This window comes from Macaca nemestrina, chromosome 10 (assembly GCF_043159975.1).
Source record: "Macaca nemestrina isolate mMacNem1 chromosome 10, mMacNem.hap1, whole genome shotgun sequence".
Lineage (NCBI taxonomy): Eukaryota > Metazoa > Chordata > Mammalia > Primates > Cercopithecidae > Macaca > Macaca nemestrina.
Genome location: NC_092134.1, coordinates 90,463,679 through 90,489,456, shown reverse-complemented (window position 1 = coordinate 90,489,456; position 25,778 = coordinate 90,463,679). Strand labels below are relative to the sequence as shown.

Here is a 25,778-nt window from a genome sequence, read left to right as displayed (position 1 = left end):
ATTTTACAATTCCATCAACAGCGTGTAAAGATTTCAATTTCTCCATGTTCTTGTCAACACTTGTTATTATCTATATTTTTTTTTAGTAGCCATCCTAATGGGTATAAGATGATATATCATTGTGGTTTTGATTTACGTTACTCTGATTATTAGTGATATTGAACATCTTGTAATGTTTGTTTGTTAGCATTTGTATATCATTTGTGAAGAAATGCCTATTCAAGTCTTTTGCCTACTTTTTAATCAGGTGGCTTAATTTTTTGTTTTTGAGTTATGAGAGTTCTGTATATATTTTGGATATTAACCTCTTATCAGATATATGACTTGCAAACATTGCGCCCCATTCTGTAGGTTGCTTTTTGACTCTGTTGATTGTGTCCTTTGATACACAGAAGTGTTTAAGATTGATGTGGTCTTATTTGCCAATTTTTACTTTTATTGCTTGTGTTTTTGGTGTCTCATCCAAGAAATAATTGTCAAGTCACATGCTTGGTTTTTTCCAAAAGGCAGAGTGTTGAGGATCTAAGACATTAGAGAAAGAAAAACAGAGAAAACCCAGATGAAGTAGTACAAAGAAAATTAAAAAGACAACAGAAACAATTAAACAGAAAACAAAATATTATGTGGAAGATTAACAAATACAAAAATGTATCATTTGAAAAGACTAATAAAATGTAGAAGCCTCTTATTTACATTCTAGCAAGTGTGACTAAGGAAAAGAGAAAGAGAAAAGAAATGAACAACACTAATAATTGAAAAGTAACATAACAAATACATTAAAAACCCTAGATCATAATGATTTAAGGAAAAGAGTGTTTCACATTGTAACTCTATTTGATCTAACTGAGAACCAAATCCCTGAGAAATAGTTAACTGATTTAAAGTAGAGTGACCAATGGTTAAAAGCAACTATTTTTAAACTTGTTTTGAATCCCAGCCCTGCCACTTACTATCTTTGTGTAAATTACTTAATCTGCCTCTACCTCGTTTACTTATGTCTAAATGGAGATGATAGTAGTACCTTCCTCAAAGGGTTGTTGAGTTATTAAATTAAATTCGTGCACATATTTTACCTCTCTTGCACATAGTATGTGATAAACAAATGTTTGCTGCATCTATGACTAGAGCAGTAATGTGGAAGAACTATAGTGGAGCAATATTCTTTCCACTGTTTCTGCTGTTGCACTTTCTGAGCTTTTCAACGCTTGTTAACATGTTCTATCTAGTAAGGCAGAATGAAAGGGAGAGCAGATGAAATAAAAATTAAAAGTTACATTTCAGCAATGCTTGTTAGAGTTTGGAGAAGGAAGTGGAACTTAGCAACTCAAGTCAAAAAAGTATTTTAAAAATGTATGCCTCTATTTTGCCTATTCATTGACAGTTGGCTATACTCAGGCCAAATTCATACAGCAACCGTAAGCAGTTCTTCAGTTTAAATCAATTGGTTTAAATGAAGTTCCAGTTTAAAAACTCAAAATCAAGTCACTAAATCATATTAAGTTCTTTTGGTGTAACCCATCTTATATTTTATTTTAATAACCATTTAATTGTGTCATTTTCCTGCAAGTAAGGCTTTTAAGAGTGTTACTGTGTTTTGTCCAATGTTATATTGCTATCTCTAGCATAAAGCATGACACACACTAGCCTCTAATCATTATTTGATCAATGAATAAAATAAGTAGCAACTTATTTCCTTGTAGCATCTTTATGAATCTCCAGGAACTTACTTGATGTACTTATTTTGATTATGTTTCTGCTTTGCTTCTAATTTTTATCTATATCTCACATCTACCATTTTATCTCTGCCCATGGAACTTGGACTGGGAGACAAGATATCATACAAGTTGCTCACGCCTGTAATCCCAGCATTTTGGGAGGCCGAGGCGGGCGGATCACGAGGTCAGGAGATCAAGACCATCCTGGCTAACACGGTGAAACCCCATCTCTACTAAAAATACAAAAATTAGCCGGGCGTGGTAGCAGGCACCTGTAGTCCTAGCTACTAGGGAGGCTGAGGCAGGAGAATGGCGTAAACACAGGAGGCGGAGCTTGCAGTGAGCCAAGATAGAGCCACTGCACTCCAGCCTGGGTGACAGAGCAAGACTCCATCTCAAAAAAAAAAAAAAAGAAACACCAGCTTTGAATTCTGACTTTGCTGACTTTGGCACTTACCTCCTGCATCATTTTGGGTAAATCAGTTACCCTTTGAAGTTCCTTTTCGTCATCTATAAAATTAGTATGGAACTTTAGAAAAAAGACTGAGCTGGATTTCAATCCCAGTCCCAATACGTCCTAGCCTGGGTAAAGTCAATAATGTAATCTTGAATTAACGTCAGTTTCAGGTATATACTAGAGGTGTCTTTGTGTAAAACTTATACAATCCTTTGAGACAGCTATTACTATTATTTCCATTTTACAGATGAAGAAATTAAAGCCAAGATATCTTCAGGTTGCTGCCCAAAGATCTATTCTGTCCTGTCAGACCTTCTTAAAGGTTAGAATCTGAACTTTGCCCCATAAACCGTTGGCTTGATTTCAGGGATACATCTTGCTACAGCAGAGTGGACAAGAAGACAATGGTATTCTAGTTCTTGTACCTAGAAAATAGATGGTGGAGCGAGGAGAATTCTGGTCCTTGTGAGTTGACCCACCTTCATGGGCCTGATATTTGCCTTGTCTCTAGGGCTAAGTTCTTTGTGAAGTCCTTACATTAACTTCTGAAATTACCCAATTTTCCCATGTAGTTATGAGCATTCATAAAATCCATATGATGTCATTATGTGGGATAATTTGAAATGATGGCATATTGAGGGACAGTTTACCTATCATAGTAGCTGAAACTATATACAGTCCCACATAAACAACTTGGAAATATCTCCAGGCAGTTGCTTCAGGATTCCAACTGTACTTCAAGCCATACCTCATAGACCAGCTTAAACTTATGCTGCTAACTTTCAATTTCAATTAAGATGTGGAAAGTCACAAGAGACCATTATCCCTGCCCTAACAAAAACAAGTCAGATAAGTAATATTACCATAATTTTGTGAAACTTATCAGAGAGCTGAGAGAGGAATGGGTTCTTTGTAGGAGAGAAGAGATATTTCAATGGTTTGATAGTGCAAGGACCAAACCTGTCACAGATTGAGAGAAAAAGAAATCAGGAAAATTTTAAACAAAGTTTTCATGGTCATATATGTATTGACATGATGTACTGGAATCCCAAGGTGCAAGAATCACAGAGTGAATTCGCACTCATCTTTCAATATTTTCCTGTGGTGCCTTCACATAGTGCACGACGGCAGCATATCAAAGGCTGGGGGCAAGGGAAAAGGACTGAGAAAATAACCTCCAAGGTGCATGAACCCTTCATCAAGTGACAGAGAGTAGTCTGAAAAGGGCTGGGATCAGGGCAGCAGAGCTTACAGGACGACTCTCCCAAAACACTCAGAGCTTTTACAGATTGTTTCCCAGTAGCCCATCAAAGGATGAGGGTAGGGCAGGAAAGCCAAGACAGATCTCTCAGGGGTACAAAAGGCTTCACTAAGTACATGGTAGTGGCCCAGTGAAGACAAGATCAGGGCAGGAAAACTGCGATAGATCCCATCTTCATGCCCAGAGGGCACCAGGCCTTCACCAGATAGAACACAGCAAAGAGCAGATAGATATAGGGAGATCTCTTGAAGTGCAGAAAGTAAGTGGACGACGGGAGGGCAGAGGTGCAAAGAAAGCTTCCTAGAAACTGCAAAGCTATCTGCTGGATTATAAAGCAGAAAGAGATATCTTGCAGGTAAGAATGATGATAGCTAGGGTTGAGCACAGTGGCTCACGCCTGCAATCCCAGCACTTTGGGAGGCCGAGGCATTGGCCTGAGCTTGAGCTCAGAAATTTGAGACTAGCCTGGGCAACATGGTGAAACCCTGCCTCTACCCCAAAAGACACAAAAACTAGCCAGGGATGGTGGCACATGCCTGTAGTCCCAGCTACCTGGGAGGCTGAGATGGGAGAGTCACTTGAGCCTGGGAGGTGGAAGTTGCAGTGAGCCAACATGGTGTCACTGCACTCCAGCCTGGGCAACAGAGTGAGACCCTGTATCAAAATAAATAAATAAATAAACAAATAAAAATAAAAAGAATGATGATCGCTAGGCTGTAAAGTATAGAGAGGTCTTTAGAGTCTTGCTGGTGCACAGATCTCAAGACCTGCAGATCTCATCTTTAAGACTTTTAAACCCGGAGATAATCTGAATCTAATTAAAGCCATAACAAAACCCAGACCAACTGAATTAATGATTAAGTTGTCTCAACCTCTCACCATCACAGCCTGATAATGGAAGGAATACTATTTTCTAGCAATAAATAGTATGCACTTCAGTGTCCAGAGTACGTTTTCACACGAGGTCTGGGATACAATGAAAAATTATGAGACATAAAGCAGGACAATGTTACCCAATGGAAAAAACATTCAACAGACATAAACCACAGTTGACCCAGATGTTGCAGTGAACAGATAGGAGCTTTAACATAACTACAATGAATATGTGAAAAGGTCTACTAGAAAAGATAGGCAACATGTGGAAACACACTGAGAATTTCACCAGAAAAAAATGGAATCTATAGATAGCCAATGGAAGATAGCCAAATGGAAATTCTAGCACTGAAAAAGTACAATACTGGAATCGAAGAATTCACTGAATGTGCTTAGCAGAGACTGGACACAGCAAAAAAAAAAAAAAAAAAAAAAAATTGATTAGTAAACTTAAAATGGGTCAATGGAAATGTTTTAAATTAAAACTAAAAGAGAAAAAAATAGGGAAAACAACTTGAAATTTTCATCTGAGTTTTCTGGGTCCATATCAAGTTGTCTAACCTTGTATAATTGGTGACCAAGAAGGAAAGAAGAGAATGGATGGTTTAGAATATTTGAAGAGAAAAGTCTTAAGAATTTCCAAAATTGAAACAAATCAACCTGGAGATTCATAAAGCTCAGCCAAATTCAAAACAGTAAAAATACAAGCAAAATCACATTTAGACACTCCTCATACTTCTGATAATGATAGGCAAGGAGAAAAATCTTAAAAGCATCCAGAGAAGAAAAATACATTACATTTAGGGGAATAAGAATAAGAATTGTGGCTAGTTTTTCGTTAAATACAATGAAGGCCAGACAACAACAGAATAAAATTTTTAAATTGCTTAACAAAAATCTGTTAACTTACAATTCTATACCCAGTAAAAAGTAAGCTGAGTCTGTCTCTAGCAGTCCTACACTAAAATAAAGGCTTTAGGCAGTAGGTGAATGATAGCAGATGGATGAGTGGATCTGCAGGAAGGAATGAAGAGCATTGTAAAGTATAAATATGTGGCTAAATATAAAAGATCATTTTTATTATCTACATTATATGTGTGTGTGTGTGCAGTTAATTGCTTTTTAAAACTATTAACTCTTTTAAGAAAAAAGAATATATTTTTAGGTTGATAACATAGTAGATGTAGAATAAATAACCAAATAGAACAAAGGTCCAGAGGTGGAGGTAAATGAAATTATACCATTGTAAAATTCTTACATTGTTCAAAAAACGGGATATTCTTAGAAGGTAAACTGTGACATACATGCATATTTAATATCTAAAATACTGGTAAAAAATACAAAGAGATATAGCTAGAAAGTCAATAGAGAAGATAAAATGGAATGAAACATGTTTAATTGATCAACAGTAAAGCAGAAAAATAAAGAAGAGACAAATAGAAACAAATAACAAAATTGCTAGTCTTAAACTCAATCATAGCAATAATTACATTACATAAAACAACCCCCACCATCCATTTAAAAGACAGAAATTAGACTGCATATGAAAAGCCTAACTCAACCATATACTGTCTAAAAGTAGTGCACTTTAATTAGGTAGACTTAGACATGATGAAAATAAAATGATGGGAAGTGACATACTGTGCAAACAAAAAACATAAGATATATATAGCTATATCATATATATACATATTATGTATATGTATAGCTACATTTATATCTGACAAAATGAAATTCAAATCAAGATGTATTATCAGATATTATATTTGATTACTTCTTAAATGGAAACACTTCATGATTATAGAAAGTTAATTCCCTTAAGAATGTTTTCTCCAATTGTTCTCTAACAATTTTAAATATGTGTGCACCTAAGAAGAGATCAAATATTTGATTTAAAAATAACAAAAATAAAGGAAGATACATGTGAAACCATAATCATAGGAGAGGGTTTTGACACTCAGTTTCAAAAATTGATAGAACAGATAGACAATAAATATGGATATAGCATATTGGAACAACACTATTAACTAACATGACTAATTGACTTTTACAGAGTACTACATGCAGTAACCACAGAATACAGTTCTTTTCAAGAGCACAGAACATTCACCAAGATAGACCACATGTTAGGCCATTCAACAAGTCACAATATATACCAAAATGTATTGTGAAAGTAGGAAAAGAGAAAACTACCATTCAATACAGCAATCCCACTACTGGGTATATACCCAAAGAAAAATAAATCATTCCACCAAAAAGATACCTCCACTAGTATGTTTATAGCAGCACTATTCACAATAGCAAAGAGATGAAATCAACCTAACTGTCCATCAATAGATGAGTGCATAAAGAATTGTGTTTATAATAGTATTCCATCGTGTGTGTGTGTATCTGTGTGTATAACCCCTTTATATATACATACACCATGAAATACTATTTAGCAATAAGAAAGAATGAAATCATGTCTTTTGCAACAACATGGATGGAACTGGAGGCCATTATCTTAAGTGAAACAAGCCAGACACAGAAAGGCAAATACCACATGTTCTCACTCATAAGTGGGAGCTAAGTAGAGTGTAAACATGAAAAATGATTTTTAAAAACAAATAACTAGAAAATTTTGGAAACAAAATAAAAATGCTACTTGCCATGACATGGATGAATCTCAAAACCATTAAGATGCTAGACAAAAAAGAATACAAACTATGATTTCATTTACATTATGCCCAAGAGTAGGCAAAATTAATCTTTGCTGATAAAATCAGAAAGTGGTAGTGGCAGTTGTGCAATGCAGTGACTGCAAAGGAACATGCTGGAATTTTCTTGGGTGATATAAAATAGCCTGTGTTTTTATTTACTGGTAGTTTTGTGGGGCTATATAGTTACCAAAACTGATCAACCTGTAAATTTAAGGTTTGTGCATTTTATATATTACTTATGCTGCAACAGTACATGAATAAACAAATAGATAACAAAAAATTGTGGCTATTGACTCATCTTGGAACAAGTTCACCTTTAGGGTGTAATTCCTAAGCAGTATTTCTCCCATTCAGTAATACAGACCACCTACACAGAAATAACCCAAGGGCTGTGTTATATATCGGATTCCAGTGCCTTGCTCACATCATATCAATCAAAATAAAATGCACTCATGCTAAATATATTAAAATGTGTAAACATACACAGATATATTTATGTATATCTATATGTAGGGAGATGTAAATATTGGAGGAATTTGAAACATTTTCATGGTTAAATGATAATATATATTTAATTAATATTAAATATTAATCATTAAATTTTAGTAATGAAAATGGGAGAAAAACAAGCTTATCTGGCTTGTATATCCAACCTATCATTTACTAATGAAGCTTTTGAAAGAAATTCTACTGCGTGCAGAAAGGTAAGAAATGAGGGAAGAAAGAATATAATGTATCTGGCCATATTCTTATATGCGTGTTTGTAAGTTAGCTTTCATTTAAATATCGTGGATATAATTTAAATAGCAAATGGTTCTTGAAGGTACTACTGTTTCTGTCTCCCTGGTTTATCACTTGATTATTATTTAACAGGGTTTCCCCAGGGACTAAAATAAATAGTTTCAATCTGCCACGCTAAACTAGAAATCATGTCACATTTTCTAGCTCAGATAAAATGGTCACCATTCTTATGCTGTGTGTGTTATGTTACCCAAGCCTGGTTTCTTTCTCCCATTGTACCATGTAGTTCTAGCATTCACTTCCTCTCCGAATGCTGTATAATTGTGTTTTGTGTGTATCTTTCATAAGAATAGAGGCGTTCTCTAGGCCCTAATATTTTGGTGGAAAGATCACCCTCCATATCAAAATCAGTACTCCATTGGTTGGAAATGGCCAATACATGCTATTATTAAGTACCTGGTTGGAGTCACCCTTTCAGTGCAAACCATCAGGGCATTGGGAGAATGCTGGGTCTGCTCCGTCATAGAAATTACTTCTTCCAGTTCTACTTTACTGCATTCAATAGTTCAATTTAAATCACTGCCAAAACTATATTGAGCAGGCTTCTCATCAGACAGCAAAATCCTTGAGGGCAAGGATTCTTTCTTCAAAACCATTTTAATTGCAGGTCTAGTACATGTTAGGTGCTTAGTAAATCATTGTTGATTTAATGTACAAATTTATAGAGCTAAAATCTATCCTGTTTCATATTTCATATTTGCCTCTCCATCTTTGGACAGAGGTTTCCTACAGTTACTAATCCATTCTATTTTCCTCACTTGTCACCATATGTCTTCCCATCTTGATTTCAGAACATTATGAAAGAAGTAAGTTCTTTCCTGTCCCCCAAACCTGTCATACCGTGTGGGAGCTGTGCAATCCAGGAACACGAAATTGCTTGTAGTTCATATGCATACACCAGAACGCGTCCTGTCTCCTTGCGTTTTGCTCATGCCCTCTCCTCTGGCTGGAATACCCTCTCCCCATCAACATCAATCCTCTGATAAACTTATACTCTCTTTAGGCATCCTCTTTACCAGAAAGTCTTCCCTGATCTCTTGGCCCCAGCAGTGTAAGCTGTTCCTCTCCTGGGAACCTGCAACATCACCTGCCCATTCTTAACTGTTCTTATTACATTATATTCATCTGTGCCATATTACACATTATGTAGCTGCCTCTTTCATTAGACTATGAGCGTATTAAGCATGAAGAATGTACTGTATTTATATCTCTATATCCCCCAAACACACAGTAGATGTTCAAGTCATGTGGTTTGAGAGAATGACTCCTGCCAAATGCTGAGTTCACACATGGTACCCACAGCATTTCACACACGGCCGGCCCTGTAATGTTAGGAAGTAAATGAGATCATATCTCCTTTTAAGTGGTGACTGACTAATTTTCAAATAATAAATGCTAAAAACTATGGGGCAGAATTGCAATAAAATAAAGTCACCAAACTATTGTTTCTGAACCTTTCTACTTATCTGGAGGACACCTGCCTATCTCTGGTCCTCTGGAGTCTCTCCCATTCTCTATACAAAGGAACAAGAGCTGGGACTCAGATGGCGACTATGAGAAAAGAAAGGAAGGAATGGCTGTGAACAATTTTCAAATGAGCAATGAGCAACAGCACTGCTTATGCATGAGGATGGAGAAGAGTCAAGAAGGAGTCATGCATGGTTGCAAAGCATTGAGCCTGAAAACTTACTGAGGAGACTGACCGACAGTAACCTGCCAGTGGCATTGGCCCATGGAGACAAAGAGATGTTATTTCAAGCTGAGGCCAGAGGAGCAGCATGAACATCAGAGAATGACTTAGCTCTGAAGGAACTGCCTAGAAAACACTAAGGACTGTGAACCAAAGTTGGTCCCCTTCCCTCTCTTTCATGTGCTGCCTGGCTTTCTCTCCTCTCCATCTCCAAAGCTTTCATCTGGCTGACCAGTACTCACCCTTTGAGGGTCAACCAAATATTTGTATAGAACTTTAAAGTTCACAAAGCCATTACACACAGGTCTCATCAACCCTGTGAGATAGATATGCACTCTTATTTTAAAGGAATACTCAAAGAACCTGAATAGTAGCAAGGGGCAGAATCAGGGATTGAGCATGAGGTATTCTGATTTTGTATTTATTCAATTTCTACTATTCAACATTATATCACATTCTCTAAGAGAAAGAAGTATAAGCAATGGCCTTTTGACCTCAGGGATCTATCATCTTATTGGGGAAACAAACATAAAACATATCAATTGATGAGAGAAAAAGTGTGTGCATTCAAAGATTATATATTAATAAGCATATAGCAAAATAACAACTGCCACATTAAATCCAATATTCCATCTGGGAGAAGAATCCTTTAAATATTTATGCAGGCTCAGTGGCCAAAGGCACAGAACACTGTAGAATTGGAGCATTTGTAGAGATTTTATAGGACCACTAGACTTTATTTATTTGATTATATAGAAACTGTGTCTTGAGAAACTGAATTTCTTTACTTATAAAAATGTAAGTAATATTTTCTTATCTGATGCCAAATAGAATAAAGCATACACATAAAAAAAGAAAAGTTCCATAGAGTCAGCATGGTTGTTAAAAAAAAAAAAAAGGAAAACTATGGACATTTTAAAAATAATATATCTGTTTTAGGCATTTTAAACTGAAATGGGAAGATGGAGCTCCTGGTGCACATAGTAGAAATATAACTTTAATATATAAGCTTTACATTTATTGACTTTTTTATATTAAAAATTCACTCTTTGATAATGGCAGAAGAAAATAAAAATTGATTTCAAAAAGGAGTCATTTAGTTCTCCAGGACGAAATCACTTTGACCCTAATTTAAAATAATTTACACAACATAAGTCCTCTCTAAAGATCATGTTATACTTTTGAAGGTTGGTCTTTTTCAAGCGGGAGACAATTAGAATTTTTAGAGACTAGTGTTTGTGGCAAAATTTTAAAAAGGCAGTTTTGGGATTCTTTTCAAATCAGCACTCCATCCCCACCCCAGTACCTCAGTTCTCAATGAGGCTGCGTAAAAACAGATTTCAGTCTTCATGTTAAATGCATTTTACCAAATTCCATGGTTTTCACAAACAAAATCATTTTTTTCTTATTCTTCCCTCAATAAAAATGAAAAACAGCTTTGAATTACTCTTCCTAGGTTACTCAGGCAAAATCTTCCTTCATTTTTTTGCCACCCAGGAGATGAGTTATTTATTTCATTTAATATAAGATTTTTAATTAGAAGAGCTCTACTACAAACAAGAACAAAGAAGGTAGGGAAGGTTCTGTTGAAAAAAAAAAAAAAAAAGGCTTGATTTAGAGAGGGAGCAGACAATTCATTTGATTTCATTTGTTAAAGTAAGCTATTCTTTTGTTCTTCCAGAGATGCTGTAACACAGAGACTGGGAAATGCACAAATGTCTGGAGACCTATTTCTAAGAGGAGAAGAGTGAGTCATTGAAGACACCCAGTTATGTGTGGGAGTCATCACTGAGGGTCAAATTATCAGGCCAAAAACAACTGGGCATAGCTCAGTTTCTGGAGCTGTTTCATGTCAGGGTTAACTCCCACTTCAAAGAAACCCCACAGACAGGAAATGAAAGTTCAGAACTTCATCTTTTGAGTCTGTTTGCAAAATGGCTCACGTAGTTTGCTGTCTGCTATCTTTGAAAGGCAAACTTCAAGGCTTATCATCACTATTTGCCTTTTATCGAGAGCCAATAATATGCCCTGAAGATATGCATGTACATATAAATTATTATTCCACACTTTTGGGGTTGGGGTGATAACATTGCTCTCCTTTGAGGAGATTATGGCTGGAAAACTTGAGGGATTCCCACACATCTGCAATAAGAAAACCATGTCCAAATCAAGTAGTTGCAAAAGTGACTCATAAGATGAGATCACTTTCCAAGAAGGATACAACACCAGGATTTGGATGCAAGTTTCATGGAAGGGAGCAAATGAAGAGCATTTGAAAGAAAAAGGAAAACAAGACCCCCTCACATACACACTCTCCTTGTTTGGTCAAATAGAAATAAGCAGATTGCCCCAACTGAATCATCTCTGCCTTCCTGGTAAAGAAATCTTCATTGCACAAAGAAAATGAAAATCTCTTTGAGAAGCTTCAGACTTTGCTTCTGGACTTTTTCTGATCCTGAGACCTATTAAGGTCTGTGATTAATTTGTTCTCTCCTGTGTGCCGCCACAGATCACGTTAGTAACTGGTGACCCAGATTTAACTGGGCTTTGAGCATGAAAATAAATACAGGGGTCACCATCATTGTAAATGAATCAGTTTCATCTAGTTCCATCCTAAACTAACTGGTTTAGAAGTTTCTAAGAGGTATCACAGAGCTTAGTAAAACAAAACAAACACACAAAACAGCTCTGCTTTCTATTTTGTGGAGCAGAGACTCTTACTTTTAGAGGCCTCAATCCTGGGACACTTCTTTCTCCACCTAGGATGGCCTGGCTTCGTTCACATCCTCCATCTCCTTTCTGGGCTCTAACAGCCACTCCACCAAGATGGGGAAAACATGGTCAAGAAGATTCTAGCACTAACAAAGTCCCAGGCAAGCTCCTTCAGGAAACCACTTTGACTCATCCAAAGAGTCTTGCTGTTATTATTATTTACAACTGAATTAAAACTTTCTTTCCTTAACACATTCTCTCCTTTGCATTGCATATTGTATAATATCAATGAATTTTTCATCTATTTTTTGAATAGTTAATACATGTACATGGTTCAATCATAAACACATACTATAAAGTCTATCGTAAAACTTCTCAATCCTGCCCAAGACTCACAATTCTGCCTAGTTTCTATCCCTGTATGAAGAGAGGTAAAACAAATATGGCCTAATATAAGGATATTTCCCTATAAGGATTTCCTGAGGTTTGTAAAAGTTTGTTTATTGGGCACTTTTGTTTTACTTCTCTTCATTAGAAACACAGATGACTGAAAACCTTGCAAATTTAATTTTTGAAAATCTTTTTAAAAGAGAAAAAAATCATTGAAAATACAGGGGGGAAAGACAAATAAAGTTTCCAGCTGTTCATAGTCTTATTATTAATTAACATTTATAAACCAAAATTAACTTTAAGTATTTCCTTTTTAAATATGTAATACTGTTTTCGAATATGTCTCATGCTTTTGTGTCTTCAGGCATCTGTTTCCAGCTGTTCATATTTCTATTATTAATTGAATATATTTACAGCAAAGCTCATTTTGTGCCCTTTTGTAATCACTGCCAGTATTGTGTGTGCTCATGCTAATGGCTTCACCTAGAAAAATGCCCTCTTTTCTCACCATCCTCTTATCCTGCCATCACCATCACCACTCCCATGCCCCATTACAACATAAATTGTGTGACATATTTTTAAATGACATCAACATTATAGCTGATGCCTAGGAGGAGGAGAAATGTGTCTTAAGTCTACAGTGTATGTGATTGATCTTGGCATATGTTTTTGTGGAGGAAACTTAAAGTTTTGCATAATGTAAACCTCAGCAGTGAAGAAAAGTTGTAAAAACCTCCAAAATGACTTAGCAAATACAGAAAGAGACAGAGAGAATTATCTTTAAAGAAAAAGCTGCTAAACACCAGAGTCAAAACAGTCACTAAAGGATAAATGTGCTCCCAGGAGAAACAAAGATCTCCTCAACATGAATCATATAATGAAAAAATAATAATTCCAAAGAAAGGAAAAGTAGAATCCATACAAAATCAGAATAATTAAAATACATATGACTAAGGAAGTCAGAAAAGAAGAAATGGTGAGTTAAGGTTATACAATTTGGAATTCCTACTCTCATTTGTAATAGTCTAATGCATTTATAAAGAGAGGCTTATTTTTCTTGGCTATTATATCAGCTCTGTCACATTTCTTTCTTTCGATTTCCTATGGTTTTCTTTATCTTATAGAATTTAAACTGAATAAGAGCCCAAGAACATTTTCTCTTTTCCACAATAGTTTAAAATCATTTTTAAAGAACAGTTTTCTAGAATCACAAATGCTTGGAAGGCGCCTCTAAAAAGAAGCTCAAACAACTCAAGTACTTTAGAATAAAAAAAAATGTCAAATATATAAGAGCATAAGCTAATCTTTTACCAGGGAGGAAAATATGACATACAGGATAAAGAATAAAACCAGACAAAAGCAAAAAACTAAAGTGAAGTCAGATTGGAAGTTAATATTTCCCTTTTCTTTATTTGTCAGATCAAGTCAATTCTCTGTCTGATTCCAGAAATTTAATAAAATTCAGAACAACTAAGAATAATTTCCTTTGGGAGAGAAAGCCTTCTAGCAAGAACATAGCTAGCAAAGGACATATTATTTAATTCCAAGGTTTGGCACTTCCAATATACACACAATATACACAGTTCTAACCACATAATGCTAATGATAAGGAAGGAGTTCAATCACTCTATTTCCTAACAGTGGCACTATCAGTTATTTATTGATTCCTGGTGAAATAGCCTACAATATTTTCCTTTCACACCATTGGAAAGAACTTTAATTACATGGAAATCTGTGATAATGTATTAAGGATCTCATGTCGCTACTCTACAGAGCACTTAGAATGGAGTAACATTACTCCATACATGGCAATTAGAGTGCAACTAATTAGTGTCACTTACTGTGAGAAGCAACTGATTAATTATGTTTAGACATTGCTGCTGAGAGAAAACTCAGAGTCTCCAGCTTCTAAATTGCACGCTCTGCCATTCAGCTAATAGAACACCTCTGCTAGCTTGATAGTTATTGGATATTTAATGCAGCCTCATTCTCTGGCTTATACAGGCACCCCTGAAGTTCTGCACTAATGCTATATTCACGAAACTACTGTATATCAAAATTACAGTGTACTTTTCCCTCTGTCACATTAGGAACATAATTAGTGAGGCAGCTGTGCAGCTACAAACTTCTAGGCTCAACGCAGTGGGCAGTAATGTATTTCATTGTCATAGAAACAATATCCTGGCACCTCCAGCACTTGGGCAACTTTCTTCAATTTGGAAAATGATAATTGCTCAAGGATTCAAAGGAAAAGAGGGGGGTACCTTTGTCACCCTCTGCAAGCTATTGTGTCCAGAAGGCATTTTTAAAAGGACCCAACACGACATACCAAATTTAGCCAAATTCTTATTTATCCTCAATTCTCCAGTCCTTCTTTCCTGACATTAATCTGATGATTACACCCCCTCTGTCGTCATCTCCATGTTTATGCCACATCAGGGTGGGAAGTGAGGCCAGATGGTTATTTGAAAGTGTGTCAGCCTGCTTTGCAGCTGTTCTGAAATTTGCTCCTAAGACTGCTAGGGAGAGAACCTATACTCCATGTCTGCTCCATTCAGGGTCAGCAGAGGGAGAATCCAAGGCAAGCATTTACTCCTTCTTACAAATCTACCAGTTCCTGCCCAGGAAGCACGGGTGCATCCCAGAGGTGTTATGGAAAACAACCTATAATGATGAACAGAGCCTGGCCCGCTGGACTTATGGAGAGTGGGGCCTTGTTGACCTGAATTTCTGGGTTGGTAGCTAGTCAACTAGTATAAACTCTCTCTTTTAATCCTCTATCTTTTCATTCTTCCTTTTTCTCCCTCCACCACTGCCCAATTCCAGGCTTTTATTAGCTTCCATCTGTACTACCCATTTTTTTAGGTCAGTCATCTCATACTTTAGTATATTAATGAATAAGCTGTGCATTTTGTTAAAAGGCAGATTCCAATTCAGTAGGTTTTGTGTTTGACTCAAGATTCTGTATTTCTACTGAGCATTCAGGTCCCCTCTATGCTGCTGTTGACCAACCACATTTTGAGTAGCAGATATCTAAGTGATCGCCTTGTGCTCAGTTTCTCCCCTTCTAAAACACCCTTTCATATTGCATTTAGACTAATTTCTCTAAAGTGACATGTCATGAAGTGCGCCCCTAGGACTTCATGTCATGATAGGAATCATCTGGATCTCCTATCAGACCTGATTCATCATTACTTCTCATGCTAAGGTCCCCATATCTGCATTTTTAACAATCACCCCTCTGGTTCTTATGGGAATTACTATTGTAAAGCTAAGTTGAAAAATCAGGTTGATTTTTCTACCTCAAACATTTTTAATATTCTCTTACTGACTTTTAAATAAAATTCCAAATTGGTTACCCTGGGATTTAACTTCCTGCATTATCCTTTCCTCATGCCTTCCTCTATGGTTTCACATATCTAAGAGAGAAAACAGACATAATCAAGATGATAATGACAAGTGCTGCCATTACTAAAGCCCTATTTATATCTCACTTAACCTATTGAAATCTCACTATTCATGTGTAATAAACATAATTGAATTCATTTTATATATTAACCCTTTGAAGTAAGTAATAATTTTTGCATTTTATAGATGGCAAATATGAACATCGGAGATGGAGCTAGGTTTATAAGTGTGATGAACTCAAAAGTTCATGTGATTTTTAGTCTTCCACGTTGCCAAGCCTTGAATGTCACTCCAATTTGCTTTATAAATGTTCCATTTTCAAATAATTGTTTACACAGCAATTGATTGTCATGGGGCCTCTCCATTTTTTTCTGTTACCAAAAATATATGATTATTTCTAGTGCATGAGCTGAACATTGAAATTATGTGCTAGACAAAAGTCCCAAAGTTTTTGCTGTGCTGATGAAATGAAATGTTTCTACTTCAGTTTTTTACTTTTTAAAGTTCTATTAAATTTTAGTTACACTATTCTGTATCTCCGAATAGCTCTCCAAGACTAGTTGCAATAAATCATTCTACAAAAATATGCAGTCCATATATTCATCATAAAAATTTAAAACCATCTGTACATTGTCTAACACAGAATGTATTTATTTGTACATTTCATGTACATTCTGTTGTCTTAGAATATCAACTAATCGTAAAGAGCTGTTGATGAACTAGAAGTAGTATTTAGCGTTGTTTACAAAATACATTACTGGAAAAATGTAAAAACTATTAAGGGAGACATGAGACTGAGTTTGGCCATCTTTTACATTAACACCTTGTAAATGGAGTGTATAAATCAATCATCAAATAGCATGTATTAAGAATCCACAAGCATATGGTGCTATCTGAGGCACTGCATAAATAAAACAGACACATCTCCATGATCGCCATTCCTAAAATGGAAACTGTGATGTGGTAGAGACTGCACAGAATGGTTGTGTATCTCTTAATGTAATTGTTCCATTTATCATGTGAAAGATTAAGAAAACCATTAATTTACGTGTGATGGGGGATTGGGAGATTCAAATAAATTATTTTCTACTTCTGAAGTACTCTTGGAAAATACGAATGACCTAATATTAATTGAATATCATCAGCATCAAGCTAAGGATTTTGAATAGTCAGTTAGTGCTCTGTTCTGATTTTCAGCATAGATTAAGCAAAGCAAATCAGTCAATAAGAACATCTTAATTGACTTATTTAACATCACATGAGTAAAACCAAAGCATTTTTTGTTTAAATCAAGAGGACATTGTTCTCTCAAGCATTTTAATGAAAAGTATGATCAAATAAGACAGAGCCCGTATGTGAATGTCTGTACAGCAAAAATTATAAGTAACATATAACATCATATACCACATGGGGAACAGATGTAAATTAAAAGTAACAGCAGCAAGAAGAAGAATGACAATAACCAGAAGGGCAGTTAGTATACTACTGTTATGATTTCTGTTTTAAATTATTTTCCATTCTTTTATTAGCCACGTGGTATAGCACAATAAGTGCTTAGAGGCAATATGCTCATTTCCTAAATGTTATGCTGCTCCTTACAGCTCTAATATTCCGTATTTTTTCATAGGATCCTCCAATCTATCACCGTAGGAAAAAAAAAAAAAAAGGTGGGTTTAAGCTGCTTTAAACTTTCCAGGTAAATTTTTTTTTAGACACTAGACCAATGCTTTAGACTCAAAAGTTTTCTTATTCAGAAACATACAGAATGGTCTTGTGTGGCTTTTTGCTCTATAATAGAGTGCATTTTCATTTTCCCTAGGAATTGAAAAAATGATTGGCTTCAAAATGTTCAATTATTACACTCAAAAGTTCAAATATGTTGGTTGAAATGGCATTAACTATTATGGATTCAAGCCCGTTAAGATTCTCTGTCATCCAAGAATAAGCTATGGGAACAGGTTACCTGGGCATGCACAGTTACCTTCTTTGGAGAATACCTACTCCCTCTCCTTCAGTTCCAGATCTAGCTATTTTTGTAACTCATTCCTGATCATTAGGAATGTGTCTATCGTGTCCCTGGCAGAGGTGACCCAGCCCCGTTATTTCTTCTTATTCAAAGTGGTGGATTTCCTCTGGACAAAGCTATTAAATTTCATAAACCAATGAAAAATATTGATGTATTCAAAATAATATTACCAATTTCTGTTATTCTAACCGTGTGTGCTCTGTTGAAGCCAGGTACTCCCTCTCCTCTGCCCCCTAAACACCCAATTTATAGAAGGACATTTATCAATTCACCTCTAAATCTTCAATTTTTATCTTCCCTCTCTTCCTCACTTCCTTCCTGTCTTGTTTCTTTCCTTTCTCCTTTGTATCAGTTCATATTTCCTTTAGGTTCTAAATACCTTAAGACATCTTTCTGTGAAAACTGTCCACCACTAATAATTTAATAGCTAATTTTAATCATCTCCTTATTGTGCATGGACCCACTAGAAATCTCTCATATTAAAGAGCAGATTCCTAACAAATTGACTTTTCATCCTGAAGGCTATGGGTCGTCAAAACTTATTTTAGGTCTCAGGCATCATTCTTAAGAGAGAGATCATTCAGAGATTTGCCATTTAAGAAAATAAAAATAGAATCAGGAAGTCATGCTAACATGTGATCCTTTGTCATTCTTTCCACTTGCCAAAAATGTATGTGTATATATCCATGAATATAATAAGTTGAATGGTCTACATGACACTAGACATGAAGTGAACAGTAAATCTAAGATATAGTAACCACTGTGGCCATGTAACAGTGTCTAAAAGGAAGTATAATGCTATACACACATTTACGTGGTCATTGGTCAGTGTCGACACAATTGGAAGTTATTCTTTCCATACAAAATTAATTGAATATTGTTGTAGCAGCTTGCAAAGCACACAACCATGGCTGACAGAGAGACAGAGATAATGAAGGTCGCAGGACACAGAAGTTAGCAAGAAAGGCCATTCCTGTTGCACGAGTAACTTGCAGCAGTCATCTTGCAGTATGAATAACCTTAGGAGTGGCATTGATAAAGTCTGAAAAATTTGCAATAAGAAATAAGGGCCTTGATACAAAGCAGTGACTCTCCTGTTATACAACAGGGTAGAACACAAATAAATAGGTATGTGATTGGGAAAATAGAAGACAAAAAAATTGCACTGGACCAGCAAAGTGACTACAACTTTATATCACAAACCTACTATATAAGTATTTATAGGTTTTTTTTTTCATTTATTCTTCTAATGAGAGCATGGACTCTAGCAGAGAATGGCTTTGATTTAAATCATCCCTTCACCACTTCTAGATCTATGACCTTGTGCAAGTTACTTAACTTCTCTGAGCCTCAGTTTCCTCATCTTTAAAATGGAGATAATACACAATAGCTATAAAATCCAGAAGCAGATGCTACTATACTATCATAGTCTATTTTTTTACATTTTGAACCCCTGATTTAGTTCTCCTGGGGTTTCCTAAAAGCACATAGTTATTTAGTGGAAAAGCAGAAATATAAATCATCTGAGGCAACACATCACAGAGGCATGTACAGAGATTGATAGGAATGCTGAATTAATGCAGCGTGTTCATTGCAATTTTGCACAGCACATTGGACATGTCATACACTGTAATGCAAGATCTGGAAACAATTTATAATATAGTGTCCATTGTCTGTGTGTCCCAACTTTAAGGCCACCCTCTCTGTATCATAGGCTCCGGTATCAAAAGTGCTTAGACACCTATGCCATTGTAAGCACCATGTAAATGTTAGATGTTATTATTGTTATTTACATAGCAAGGTGAACATAGATTTACCTTTTATTATGGTTTCAATAATTGTTGTGTAATCTTTTTTATTTCTACATAAAGTCTTTTATTAAAAGATTCCTGCAAAATTTCTTACATGGGGATGTTTGGACTGTTGTAGCTACCTGGAATTTGCAGTCATCATTCTAGGACCCGGAAGGGTCCTAGAGCTTATGAGCTGTCTAGCTTATAGAATGAAACCCTGATCAAGCATATTTTTCTCCATATATATAACATGTGCCATTATATAAAACACTACTTTCCATTAAGATTATAACAAATGCAAAGCTCTGTTCCTTTCAGCAGTACTCTTTACAAGAAGGCTTTAATTGTTTACTTAAGGGAAGCATCTCTTAAGCCCCAAACCAGAGGATCAGAGTTATTACCCATCATTTGTGGACTCTGTATATTAATGGTAAATAGTGTTATTAAAGAACCTGGTTGTGTGCAGCTTAATCCATGAGTCTAGGATTGCTCTAAGTTACATTTTCAGCAGGTTCCTGAAGCAATAAAATAGGTAAAGAATGACCAGACCTCTAACAAGTGTCCTTTATAACTGCAAAAGCAACTTCTCCCAGAATCGCTGAAGGTAAAGAGGGCTAACTGGAAGGCAGCATGGACAAAAGTGTGGTTGAATGGCAGGGCAATCTGGCATATGTAAGGCTCCACTTTAACTAAACGACCTGTAATCATCAGGGTGGGTAGTTTGTGGTGGGTTTTATAGTGACTGGAGAATAATTTTTTGCTTACTTTACTTTGTGTCTCCAGAGACCTGTCAGAAAATAGAGAGGAAAATATTAAGGCTAGATAGATCTAGAGACGCTTTCCTTCCAAAGCATGATCTGTGGATTATCTCCTTAGCCCTTCTAAGGAAATATCTGTCTATGTTCAAAATGGTTTGAAAACCCTGCAATCTAAACATCCTTCCTGAAGATTTACACAGCATATTGATTTAGCAAACGGTCTGGGAAAATGTGTTGTGAGGATTTTGTTTTGTTGTGCATAAATTTTGTTTCATGCAGCAGTTTCCAAACATATTTGACAATGGAACTTTTTTGTTTATTTAACAGAGAGTTTTATTCACTTGTCAATGTGTCATGGAACAGGTTTAGGAAATGCTGCTCTGGAAATGAACTTCCAGCATTCTCTTTAATCATTTATGGAGCACCAGTGTTCGCAGTGGGAGGAATTAATTGAAGAAAATCTGCTTATCTGCCTACTCTTCAGTTTAGCCATGACTCCAGGCTCCTTGACCACCTCAAATCTTCTGTCCTTTCAACTACTACCCATGGTGCCTGGCTCTCCTGGAAATGTGCCTGGGCCCCAATACTTTTTGCTCAATGCTTTTGGGATTAGGAACTTGGCTTCAGACTACTTTTTGAGATATATTCTGACTGATGAGAAATCTGCTATCAGTCCAGTTGTCAACCCTTTAGAGGCCACCTGTCTTTTCTCTCTGGTAGCTTTCAAAATACTTTTTTGTGTTTGATTTCTGCAATTTCAAAGTGATATATCTGAGTATAGATCTTATTCAGTCTATTCTGCTCTCAAGATACTATTTCAGTCTGATAACTTGCGTGTGTATGTGTGTTTCCCAATTCTGCAAATTCTTAACCATGATCTCTTGGATAGTTTCTTCTTCACAATTTCCTTTATTCTCTACTTCCGAAATTTTATTAGAACTATACTAGAGGCTTTCCATCTAAACACCATTTCTCCAACTTTCTGAGTTTCTGAGTTTTTATCTTGTTACCTGTCTGTGCTTCATTTTGGTTGAATTTTAGGTATTATCTAATTTCTTATGATTAGATCTAGAATTATTCTATTTATTGAGCTCTTTAATGCAATGGCTGTATTTTTTATTTGAAAGATTACTAACTGGTGTTTATCATTTTCATTTGACCTTAATTTATAGCTATCTGCCAGTACTTTATAATTTCTTATGGATATTTTCCTTTCTTTTCCTGCTTAAGGCTTAGTGACAGACCTTCAAGTCATTTTAAGATGCTATGTTATTTGCATTTTGTCCAGTGAATGTAACTTTGTTTTATTGATTTTATTGCTTCTCTTTAATGTTAAGGTTTCTGTATGTACATGGAAGATTTACTTTCAGTTTTCTCCTGGGTAGAAATTACTTGCCAACCCCTTCCTCCAAAATCTACCCCTGTGCCCACTGGTGGGCTTTCTATCCGTGGCGACCCTCGGGACATTGCAGAGGCAGCTGCTGGATCAGCAGGTGCTGCTTGTTTGGCAGCTTCTGACCTCCCCAGCAGCTTTCAAAAGCCACAGGCACAACCAGCAGTCACAGCTTTCTCCTATCTCTTTTCAAGGGTGGAAAACTCCTAGACCAGTCCCAGGTTTCCTACCATGAACTTGGATCCAGGATCCCAACCTGCATATGGTGATTTTTTGCCCTTGTCACTCCGTAGGAATTCAACTTCCTAGGGTCCAGCAGTCCATGGCTTAAGCCTCTATCCAGGTTGTTTCTGTTCTGTTTCTGGTTCACAGTGAGTTTAAAGTACAACTATATCTCTTTGGTTTGGCATTTAATATTTTATTTATCATTGTTATATATGTGGATTGGGATGGTGAGATTTTAAAGCATAAGTTTATAGCACCAGCACAACCAGAAATCTTTGAAGAATTCTTTAAGCTCAATTTAAGTAAACGAAAACCTATTGTTAAAAAATAGTGTTATCTGACAATCCATGTGTTGTAAGTAATTTGTATGAACCTGTGGTCATTGCTGCTGTTAGATTTCCAATGAACGTTGGAAGGTCTCTAAGAATAAAAAATGTTCCTTTGGAACAATCCAGGGAAAATCAAAGTGGTTGGTCAATATTTCTTTATTCAGGGTCTGGGTGTGGCATAGGCTGCACATATCTACATTATTCTTAATAGTAGAATCTATTCTATGTTACCAGATTTAATTTTTAATCTGTTTCAATGCAAAGTGTTTCTAATGTGTTATCTGAATATTTCCCAGCTAATATAAAACTTACCTTCTATAATAACAGTGTAACTCCTCATGAAATAGAATCAATTATGAACAGAAAAATCAAATTGAAATATTGTAATGTGCTTGAATTCCTTGGGTAGCTGTTCCAGCGGTCATTTAATCAGCATGAAATGATGTGAAGAGATGATCTTCTACCATATGAAGGCAGAGGGATAACATGATCTGAAGCCAAGAACCAAAAGCTTATAGTCTTCTAAGCTTGGAGATGAGTGGCAAAAGAGTTCATCTATGGCTACATAATTAAGGGAGTATGATTATCCTTAGAGAGGAATCCCCAGAGAATACTCAAAGGGTTCTGTAATTCATTAACTGAAAAAGCCTGACAAAGGTGGCTAAAGGAGTTTTTGGCTCCTTGATAACTGCTGGAGCTTTGTCGGCTTATGTGTAATGTATATGCCATTGTTCTTGCATAGTGAGCAATTGGTTTCTCGATGCCATCTGGCATTTTTTGGCTAAACACAGATGCAACACCATAAGGTGAAATACCAGTTTTAAGTTAATAATAATTTATATTTGTCATAATATGCTAGCCAAGAACCAGAAGCCAGTAACTACCTAAAAATATGTCTTAATGTTGTTTTTATTGTGCTTGTGTTGTATTTTCTTTTTGATAGCAGTAGGCAATGAAATAGTTCAGCAATAATTGGATTTTGAGGGGGGAAAAGATGATAGAACTTTAGTGAGCCATTGTTTTTTGAATTGGCACACTGTTTTGAATAGGGTCAATGCATGGATGCAGTAGTCTAAGAAACGTGTTTGGAAACTTTTAGTTTACTTTTCGATTAGATAGCCAAGAACAGATTATTGGCATGAGACGTGCAATGATGAGCAACATGTCCATACAAACCATCATGTGTGGTATTCAGTCAAACACAGCAAAGCCTTTCTGGGAGGTAAACTCTTAGTTGACAGCATGATCTAGCCATTCAAAAAAATATGGCATCATTATTGTAAGCTTGGAGAAACAGGGACTCATTTTTATTTTCCAGAGTCAATTGAAATTCTTTACTTATGGAATTTAGATTATTCCTTTCTTGGGGAAGATAAGGAATATATGAAATCATATATTGAAAATCAATTTTAAATATACGTGGCCATATGACATTTATTTTTCCCTTGAAGTAATGACAATATATTGATTGGTGGTAGACAGTAGGAGATGAAGCTGCCTGGGTGTCTGATTCACTGGGAAGCTGTGTTCCTAGTCACACCTTTCCAGGGGGCTGTTGTGTCTACAGCAGTGGCACAGCCCTCCAGAGGTGTGGAAATGCTTAGACGCATATTTTAAAATTAAAAGCTGAAGTTTCTCACAAAGGTTTTATTATAGCAAAAGGTAAATTTATAATATTGAAGTGATTGGAGCTAGATGAAACAACAGTTGTAATCTTTAGTTCCCAAAAGAATAACTTAAAAAATTTATTTTGAAAACTCCTTATATATATTCATACTCTATATAAATATATTTTCAATTTTTAAATTGATACATAATAACTGTATGTGTTTATGGGATACCTATAATATTTTTACACCAGCATACAATATAAGTAGAATACAAATCAGGGTAAGTAGAATATCCATCACCTCAAACATTTATCATTTCTTGGTGTTGGGAATATTCCAAATTTTGTTTTCTATTTTGAAATACACAATACATTATTTTTAACTATAGTCACTCTACTGTGCAATCAAAACCTAGAACATATTCTTTCTATCTAACTGTATTGTTGTACTTGTTAACCAATCTTTCTTCACCACTGTCCTTCCCAGCCTCTGGTAACCATCATTCTACTCTCCACCTTATTTTTTTTTTTTTTTTGCCTAAGATCAGAGTTTTTTTTTTTTTTTTTTAATTTTTAAAATTTATTTATTATTATTATACTTTAAGTTGTAGGGTACATGTGCATAACGTGCAGGTTTGTTACATATGTATACTTGTGCCATGTTGGTGTGCTGCACCCATCAACTCGTCATTTACATCAGGTATAACTCCCAATGCAATCCCTCCCCCCTCCCCCCTCCCCATGATAGGCCCCGGTGTGTGATGTTCCCCTTCCTGAGTCCGAGTGATCTCATTGTTCAGTTCCCACCTATGAGTGAGAACATGCGGTGTTTGGTTTTCTGTTCTTGTAATAGTTTGCTGAGAATGATGGATTCCAGCTGCATCCAAGTCCCTACAAAGGACTCAAACTCATCCTTTTTTATGGCTGCATAGTATTCCATGGTGTATATGTGCCACATTTTCTTAATCCAATCTGTCACTGATGGACATTTGGGTTGATTCCAAGTCTTTGCTATTGTGAATAGTGCTGCAATAAACATACGTGTGCATGTGTCTTTATAGCAGCATAATTTATAATCCTTTGGGTATATACCCAGTAATGGGATGGCTGGGTCATATGGTACATCTAGTTCTAGATCCTTGAGGAATGGCCATACTGTTTTCCATAATGGTTGAACTAGTTTACAATCCCACCAACAGTGTAAAAGTGTTTCTATTTCTCCACATCCTCTCCAGCACCTGTTGTTTCCTGACTTTTTAATGATCGCCATTCTAACTGGTGTGAGATGGTATCTCATTGTAGTTTTGATTTGCATTTCTCTGATGGCCAGTGATGATGAGCATTTTTTCATGTGTCTGTTGGCTGTATGAATGTCTTCTTTTGAGAAATGTCTGTTCATATCCTTTGCCCACTTTTTGATGGGGTTTGTTTTTTTCTTGTAAATTTGTTTGAGTTCTTTGTAGGTTCTGGATATTAGCCCTTTGTCACATGAGTAGATTGCAAAAATTTTCTCCCATTCTGTAGGTTGCCTGTTCACTCTGATGGTAGTGTCTTTTGCTGTGCAGAAGCTCTTTAGTTTAATGAGATCCCATTTGTCAATTTTGGCTTTTGCTGCTGTTGCTTTTGGTGTTTTAGACAT

At 35.9% G+C, this 25,778-nt stretch overlaps 1 long non-coding RNA gene across 1 annotated transcript in view; it reads left to right on the top strand.

Moving 5' to 3' along the window:
- Positions 1–2,550: 2,550 nt before the first annotated feature.
- Positions 2,551–25,778, top strand: part of LOC105470111 (uncharacterized) — a 43,119-nt gene continuing 19,891 nt past the window's right edge. Inside the window, exons 1-2 of the long non-coding RNA XR_011608565.1 lie at positions 2,551–2,579; positions 11,178–11,243. This is a non-coding gene — a long non-coding RNA (uncharacterized lncRNA). The remainder of the gene's footprint in view (positions 2,580–11,177; positions 11,244–25,778) is intronic.